We start from the raw sequence: 10084 nt of genomic DNA on the forward strand, positions 1-10084 counted from the left end.
CTCTGACCCAGACAAAGCAAAAACCTTTCCACCAGATTGGTTCTTCTTTAGTTTCGTGCACTGCAGACTGATATGACCTTCTTCACCACAATTATAGCAAGTCACGGTCTTCATTCTACAATCTGCAGCGATATGACCCGCCTTACCAAACTTGAAGCACTTCTTATCTCCATTCTTGCACTCATTCCTATGATGTCCAGTTTCACCATAGTCATAGCACCTAACAGGAGCACCAGAGTCTCTCCCACTAGGCCTCTTCCAATCACCAGCTTTAGGATTTCCCTTACCATATGGCTTACCTCGGTCCATAGGTTTCTTACCTCTCTTGTAAACCAACTCGCGAGAGTGAGATGACTTCAGCTTAATGTTATCCTCCTCAAAGATCCTACTACAATCCATCAAGTCAGCAAATCGGCGAATCCTCTGATATATGATACCTTACTTGATTTCATCATGAAGACCATTCTCAAATTTGATACACTTCAAGAATTCACTAGCCTCATCATTGTTGTAATGGGTGTAGTACTTAGCCAATTCCACAAATTTAGAAGCATGCTCCGGTACCGTCATAGTACCTTGTTTCAGCTCCAAGAACTCAATCTCCTTCCTTCCTCGAACATATTCAGGAAAGTATCTCGTTAGAAATTCTCTTTTGAATACAACCCAAGTGATTGCTACACCATCAGCATCCAGTTCAGCTCTAGTAGCAACCCATCTGTCATCAGCTTCCTCAGATAACATGTGAGTACCATACATCACCTTCAAATTCTCAGCGCAATCAATCACCCGAAAGATCCTTTCGATTTCCTTCAGCCACTTCTGAGCACCTTCGGGGTCGTGAGTTCCTTTGAACAATGGAGGATTGTTCCTCTGAAAATCTCCCAGCTGTCTGTTAGAACCAATCCCAGCTCCATTGGGATTCCCTCCCAGCACACCAGCAGTCATTCCCAAGGCATCAACAATCGCGTCATCATTTCTTCCACGTCTTCCAGCCATTATTCTGCTATTTCACAAAACAAACTCCATTAGAACAAAAGTATCGACAACGATGACCCGCACTAGTCGTATACAAGGGAATAATGATAATAGGACTCTGGTCACCACGACCAACTATTGTAACACCCTTCTAAATCCTCACGACAATTAGTATAATATTCAGAGTAAACATGAAAACAAGGGTGTCATAATTAAAATAAATAATACATCAAAATCAATTGTCATGCTTCACGAGGAACGAAATACCACTTTTTAATAAATCATGTTCAACACAGCGAAATTAATTTAAAACAGAATAGCATAATCTTCACCGATGCATAAAACAATTAAAACATAATCCAAAACCAAATGAAATAAGAGTATACTAATCAACTCTAAAACTAGCGTTCCCCACTGTTACAAATCAGAGCATGACACCGACACGAACTAACGAACTAGCCTATAAGCTATCCTCACCAAAGTCAAAAGCCGCTACTCCTCAATCTGAAAAAATGTCAACAGTAAGGGTGAGACATTTCACAATTAAACTATATTATAAGTTCGTACGACAAAACATCATCAGCATATTACTCACCCAATTGCAATGTAGTTAGATATTCAAAACATATTCACCAATCAACACGAAATACAATCAACTACATCATCATGAAATAACACTGGATATCTTCCAATCATGTTATAACAATATAAATGCAATGCACTGACACTATGCATGTGGTACCAATTCGTCATGGGATTAACTCATCCGACCGATCCAAACATCACCGAGATACGGCCCTACCAGCACTAATTCCACACAATGGGAATTATGCCATCCACTGATCTAAAACATCACCGGGATTCAGCCACCAAATGATTATGAATGCATGCAAAAACATCCAACATACTTACCATCATCACCGATCACGATGAACAAATCATCTCAACACCACATCACCGAATTTAGTATGTTCATGTTCAGCATTATTCAATAATCAAATATATATATAATCACACTTAATATCATATCAATATCGCATCAATATCACAACATATCATCACCACATTATCACATTGTAACATTTAACAATACATGCACACAATGTATAACTCACCAACATAATTAAATCAGAATCTTTGAATTAAAATCGGGGCCACTACCCATATCACCATTTATCACATAAGTTATTTATTAGCTTTACAATGCCTAAAATGACACTTAAAATGGACCTACGGTTCAAAAGATACGAAAAATAAAAGTCGCAAGACTGGGTTCATTCGCCCGGCGCTCTGAGGCAGTAGTGTGACATCCCTTCGGACGCTACGCTTGCTCGGCGGAGACTTGTGGGCACACGCTCGCCTGGCGCTCCGATCCATCTGCCCGACGCTCTGGACCAGAACCAGAATTTTTGCTGTGCGATTTTGGCATCCCTCTTCTCCCAATTCAAATCCAATCGCACCAAAACGATCCCCATACCGAAACATCACCAAATAACATATCCTAACACAATTATAACACTTTTTAGGGGTCATTTAACACCAAACATATTCATCATTCCATCAATTTCATCAAATCACTCCAAACAACCTAACCTTCCAAAACCCCGAAAATCCCAAAATCTAAACATTCAATCGACATGAACAATACACATAAATCAGTTCTATCATATCTAAACTAATAATATAGGCTAAATGGATTGTCACCCCTTACCTTAGCCAAAAATCTTGAATCTCTTCTTTTCTTCCTCTTGCCCTTTCACGTTCTTGCTCTTCTCCTCTTTTGCTTCTATTTTCTTCTTTTCACAAACTCTTCTATTTTATGAAAAATAGATTAATAGTTAGTAAGGCCTACTCAAATAGCACCTCCCTTTCACCAACCACCACACAAAGCCCATTTACTTCCTTTCACAATTTTCCCAATAATCCAATTAATTAAGTAATCCCAAATAATTAATTTAAATTCCAATTAAATTAATTTATGAAATTATGGGGTGTTACACTCACAATCCATGTTTTCCTGTACGAGGGAGTATAATTGTATCATGTAACAATATGGGAGATTATTATACTCATCTTTAATGACGGGTCCTTGCTATCAAGAGGCAAAATGTCTTGACATATTATTTTCTAACTCAGTTTACGATGATCATGTAGAAGATGACTGATGGTGCAACTGAGAGGTGGGTCCATAGAACTTATCTCCCATGATTCACTTCTTTTCCTATAAGATGTTGTCAGCTGAAACATGCAAAGCTCGTTACAAAACAGAATGACATGCATCCCCATATTAGTGTGATCTACGGTATAATCAACAAAGTTATCCATGTGAAACTTTTTTTACAGCTCGCGTGCAATCTTCTTTTGTGCAAAATCTGTCTCTCATTTTTAACTCACCCTCCGACTACATATATGAGTTGTAAAAAATATATGCGGATGGCTCATCTTGATTCAAGTTCAAGTTTGTCATATGCTAAGATGAACAATTTATATGACTTGAAGGCAATTGCTCTTGATCGCCATCTTCAGTGTTGGGGTTCAACATGTGTCTCACTTTCTTCTTCTTCATCATCAACGACATCGACTTCTGCTTCTAATTCAACTTCAAATTTAGCTTGATCAAATATTTGTGATTGTTCAACAATATAAGATTTTTGAGATTGTTGAGGATGTTATAGTAAAATATACAAATCAATATAGTTGAATCCAGAATGTTTGTGACTAACATACATATTTTCAACATCTTCATCATCACAAACCTTTAGCTAGAAAATTTTGAAGTGATTCTTTTTAAAATAAAATACTTGACTTTGATATATATATTTTTTGATGAAGGACCAAACCCTAACTTTGGCGATGGCTCTTTAAGATTGAGTTATGTCGCCAATTGACATGGATATTCCGTATTGCATGCATGCAATGCATTAAACACGTACACCGATCACCAATACTCCTCAACAACTCTTTTTACTAACATTTCATCAATCTTTCCACTATAAATAAGACCCTAACTTATTTCATTTTCATCATCATCAAATACCATCCACATATCACAGAGTATGATATATCTTCAAGGGACACACCAGGAGTTTTCCATGAGATGCAGTGGAATAATTGAAAAACTCCTCCACCAAGCTTCAGGCACAACATGAGTCTCTGCTTTCCTGAAAGCCTCAAGATAAGGTCACCACACACCTTGTTACAAATAGTCCATCCTCCACTTCTAGGGACTATTCTTAAACATATGAACTGACCAAGTCCATACAACTTTTCAGCACAACTATCTTTCTTGCACATGAACCATAAAGTATCTTCTCTAGGATCTCATCCAGAAAATAGAACAGGATGCCTGCTTTGATACCAATTGAAATTCTGGTATAGCAGAACTCATATGTCCCATAGGATGTTGAGACATCTGGTCTGTTATCAATAACATATGCAAGATAAAGACAATTAAAGTAGTTGCTGAAAAGTAAAGTGCACACAAGAATTGTTAACCCAGTTCGCTGACAAACACACTTACTCTGGGGGCATACCAAGCCAGGAATGAAGTCCACTATTAGCAGTATTAATTTAGAGCTAAACTCCCCCGTTTACAGCCCTTCACTTAATCCCTACCCAATGACCCTTCTACCTAGATCCCCTTTAAATATGAGAAACCCATCCCACTTCCAACCATCGCAATGGTGTTGTACATTTTCCAATCCTATGAGCTGTACCAACGGCCTAATTTCCATAATCCTGTATCCACAGAATAGAAGACACACTTCCATGATGAGAAGACACACTCCTATGCAGGGCTGGAAGCCATACTTTCCTCCATACTCAGTCTTTACTCTAGGCTAAGAACACATACTTGGAGTTGCTTAAAAGCTTCCTCCAAGAACAATACTCAACTCATTACCTAAAGGCTTCTGAGTGAGAACACGATGACCATCCCACAAACCGGGTGGTTCATCGACCAACACAACCCTTATAATTTACATGATGGTTGGCTTGGCTTCTTATGTTACTATGTTTCTATTTATAACCTAGTACCCAACTGGTTTTGGGCTTCTAATCACAACAAATATGTTGTTACAAATCTCCAAAAGATTCTCCTACAAAATAGGTCTTCAATCAAATCTTCCTAATTAATCTCCAAAATTAGAAAGTCTTCATTCAAACTTATTCTGACTTGATTCTTCCAGATCTTTCTTGTGCCACTTATGATTGCATAATATTGGTTAGTAATATTCTGCATTGTTGTTAATTGCTGAGTCAGATTCAATCAACAGTCGTTCTGATTCAGGCGCGATGTCGAATGGAACATGTTTCGACATCTTCTTTGACATGTTACTTTGAGATGTTGAAATACTTCAACACAACATGTTCTTTTGTCAAGTAGATCTTGAACTTGTTTTCTCTTACAAATACAATTCCTACTCAATGGTTTATTTTTGACTAATTACTGCTATATTAGTTTTACCAAACATAATGCCAATTCAAATTATAGAGAAACAACAATCTCCCCCTTTGGCTTATTTTTGGCTAAAACTAATTTATACAACCTTTGCATTACAGAAGCTAAACAAATACAATGGTTTTAACAATTAAGTACAGCAGCAGTAATTTGAAGTCTTCAGATAAGTCACTGTTTGTGACAGTCTTCAGTCTTCGTCTATGATGTCTCATCATCATACTAGGACATCTTCTTCACAGTCCCAACTCCAATGTTCTCTCTCTCTTTTAAGGATCCCACTGATAACACATAGTTTCTACCCCTTAAAAGATGCTCTCCAGAGATAACATAAATAACCACTTCTCCCCCTTTTTAGCCAGAAAAAGACAAAGGCTATTAAGAAGAAGAACTCAGTATAGCACCGAAATCATAGCACCACAGACACCAACTTCACATAGAAGGAGAAACATGAAGTCATGGTGCACATGAGGAAGAAAATACCAAATACTCCTCCTCAAACTGAGAACTATGCCACAACTCAGATAAACACGACATCCTCTTTCAGAGCACAAGAGGAAACTTAAAGAAAATACAAACAACCACTTGAACTATCCATTCACAGACATAGAGAAACTAGACCTCTATATTGGATAACTTAGAACCCAGGACACAGGTGTGTTCATGACTCAAAACACAAGACACAAAAGCAAATATTTGTAGAAAGAAGGAAAACTACAAACAAGTGCGGACACTGAATAGGGCAACCTATTCGACATCTTTGCAAAACAACTGCAAAGATATGACCTCAGGCTTAGCAATGTCTGAACACTACCCTTTTTCCCTATGTTTGCCACAAGTTGACAAACATAAACTTCACAAAACCAAACTCAAGACCACACCCATATCCGAACGAAGGACATGAGAACGCACAAACAAACACACGTAATATGAAGAAGAAAAAGAAACACAGAGAATCTAAATACCTGAGCAAAAAATAACGCACATAGACTATAACACATGTCTTGGTCAAGAAACACTACTTCATAAAAAAATGCACCTGGTAGGGTTATGCACCGGATAGAAGAAGAAAGTTCATCAGAACCGGATTTTTCTGGAAATGACAGTTTCCAAAACATGCACAGAAGTCTGAACACATGATACACACCATTAATACACATCTTAGATATAACATTTAATCTTGATCCTTGCTGGTCTTCAAGGAGAAAACATGTCTTGAGATATGTCCTGACTTGTTGTTCGACATTGTCCCACTAGCTCGAAAAGATTAGTCTTTGAAAGACTTTCCATAAGTTTAGAAGCAGAAGTACACTGTCTTAGCTGATCTCAATACCCCTTCAGATTCTGCAGAGAAAAATAAATTCTCTCAGACTCCCCATAATTTCTCAGAGTCCACATTGAGAAACTTGAGATCAAATGATTACACCAATCACCTTTACTTGGTTTAACCATCTATGCCCTGTCAAGCATACTAAAATGTCACAACATGTTTGTCTGACATTTTACTTCCCCGACTATATTACTGCAGCTCTAATCCATGAACATGTCCAATACTTCTCTTGTTATGGACAACAATGCTTCAGTTAAAGATGAACCTTGAAGCACAGGATGAAGAATTCTAAGGAACTTCATCTTCCCACAATGTAGGGTAACCACTACTATATACTCCTGGTTGTACATACCAGCCGAGTATGACTTCATACTATAAAATCAGTCTTGACTTTTGTTGGAAAATATGAACAATAATTGTCATGGGTGTTGTTCCAATATAACAAAGTTAACGAGGATAAAAGTAACCATAGACAAAAGTGGAAATTAACTTCAAATATGTCTGGAGGAATTTTGGTTAGTTTTTCCACTATACATCCACCAGTGGAACTTGTCTTTAAAAACTGTCTGAATGAATTTTGGTAAGTTTTTGCACTAACATCTACCAGTGGAAGAGCAGTTAAATTTGTTTCGGGTTACTTAAAGTTTGAATTTCAAACTTATAAATCCTCTTCATTATTCCAGACATCTTTTACAAATCCAGAACCAACTGCTCCTTGAGAGAGTTATCAAGTACCCTAAGCTGTCCACCAAAGCAAGGACACACTTGACTTGGAACTTTTCACATATTTCTAAAAAACGAAATATGGTGCGTTCGGAGATGCATCTCCGAAAATTGCGGGTAAAAAAGGAATAGCGCCAGAGGCCACTGAGAAGATATAGGGGTGGAATGAGAATTCCCCTATAAGTACATACTAATAGCTCTATATCCAATCATCAAGAAACTGCTTAAGGATAACCATCAACTTTGTCCTTAAACTAGGCAAAAATAGAATATTTATAATTCTCAATAAAAGTTGAACATCATATAATTTTAATTGAAAATAAATTGAGATATGATACTCGAATTTATACTTAGTTCATTCCCTTTGTCCATGCAGGGGTCTAATCCTGTTTTCGATAGTAAAACTTCAAGATTTTATCTTCCTCTTATTGTTATTTGATTGTACAAAAAATTTAGTTTACAAGAAATAAACATCTACTAAATTATTATTTTTTTCGTTTTAAAATGATTGTCATTTAAAATTTTTGCACACGGATTAAGAAATGTAATAATATTGTCATAAGACATTACACTTTTACTAAATTTACCTTATAAATGTGTTGGAAGTAGTGTATAGAGTAATGATCGAAGGACACGATTGAAAAAATAACAACAATTTTTACATTAAAAAGTGATAATGACATGCATTTTGAAACATATTTTATTTGCTAAAATGAAGGGAGTAAGAAACATGTTGCATTCTCTGTTTTCCACGAATCATTGTTAGTCTCCCGGAATCCTTAAGGTTCTAATTAGGTGCACTAGCAAAAACGCGAAGAAGTAATACTAGTTTAGATTCATAGAACTAACACATGTTACAATCTCATAAATACAAAATAATTAAGGGCTCGTTTGGTGCGCGTGATAGGATAGAGATAGGATAGGATAAAGAGATGCATAGAGACAGGATAGGATAGTGACAGGATAGACATTTATCCTGTCATGTGTTTGATGAACACAGGATAAGAAACTAGATAACATTATTTTATCCTATCATGTGTTTGGACGCACATGATAGTAACAGGATAATATTTATTTTCATATGATTATATAAAAAAACAATGCTAAAATTAAATTAAAATTTTCATAGCACTAAAATAAGTAAATAATTATAAATAAAAACATCATTAAAATTTAAATTGTATCAAATTTAAATTTTCATATGTAAAAGTAGCAACAAAACAATGAGAAAGTAACAAGATAAAGTCAAACAAGACCATTATAAAGTATTGAAATCACTACATCAATGACTTAACAAATGCGAGAGGTCATCAACATCAACACAACCCCAAAATATGTATAAACGATGTGGCACAGATAATATTTTATCAACGGCAACAAAACACTCTTGTTCTGTTAGCTCCATTTTCTTCAACTCATCCAGGATGTTTCTTGAATCATCAAACACATCTTTACCGACTCCTAGACGATTTGCAGCTTCAGCCAATCTTTCCGAGGTTTTTTCAATCACCGTCCCGACATTCTTTCCTTACTCAGATATACTTTGACTAATTAGACTTGCTCCTTTGTTTCTTTTGTTGAAATGTATCTCTTTGTTGTCAAACTTCCTGTTAGATTTATTATTAGACAGCGACGGAGTCATTTCTACATCATCCTCTTCATCGTTAAATAGCTCTTCTATTTATTTATTTATATCCTCAATATTATCAGCAGGGGGAGCAACACCTTTACCAGTAGCACGATCTTTTCCAAAAGCATGGACAAGTTTGTCAAAAAGTGGGATTGGAGCATATCTATAATCTTTTGCATTTGGATGATTCTACACAAGAATAACAAACATATTTGTTCAAGTAATCATAGAGAATAATTATAAGTAAAAAATCAATAAAGAATAAATATTAACCAAATCCACTAACCTTTACATACTCAGTCCACACTTCATCACTATCAACACTAATCATTTTTTTCTTTTCATCCCAACCAAATCCACTTTGATTTAGCATATCATAAATTATTCCATAAATCTTCATAGTAGATTCAATATGTGGTTTTACCTTTATTCCACATCCAGGAAATTTTTCCTCCAATTTTGTCTCGGCCATTTTTAAGGTGTGTGCTTTAAATTGTCCGCTGTCATATCTCTGACCTTTGTTCACATCTTCAATCAATATATCAAGAAAGTCTTCATCCTCCATTTTAGACCATTGTCTACGCTCTCTCTTTCGTGAGCAAGTTTTTTCCATTCTTGTTGTATAACCAAATTATTAATCAGTGAAATTCTGGTAAGACAGAACTCAGATGTCATATATGGATGTCGTGACATCTGATCTGACATTATAAAACAGACAAGGTAGGCAAAATAAACAATGCAGAAAACAAAGAACACAACAGAATTGTTCACCCAGTTCGGTTCAACCAACCTACTCTGGGGGCATACCAAGCCAGGGATGAAGTCCACTATTAGCAGTATCAATTCAGAGCTAAACTCCCAGTTTACGACTCCTCACTTAATCACTACCCAATGACCCCTCTACCTAGGTTCTCCCTAGATATGGAATATTTCCATTCCACTCCCAATCACAACAATGATGTCTAGCAGT

The 10084-nt window shown here is 36.3% G+C and overlaps 1 pseudogene; it reads right to left on the reverse strand.

Annotated features, from left to right (window-relative positions):
* Nucleotides 1-8766: 8766 nt before the first annotated feature.
* On the reverse strand, nt 8767-9727 carry LOC131648956 (uncharacterized protein At2g29880-like; annotated as a pseudogene).
* Between the last annotated feature and the right edge of the window lie 357 nt (nt 9728-10084).

This window comes from Vicia villosa, linkage group LG2, assembly GCF_029867415.1.
Source record: "Vicia villosa cultivar HV-30 ecotype Madison, WI linkage group LG2, Vvil1.0, whole genome shotgun sequence".
Lineage (NCBI taxonomy): Eukaryota > Viridiplantae > Streptophyta > Magnoliopsida > Fabales > Fabaceae > Vicia > Vicia villosa.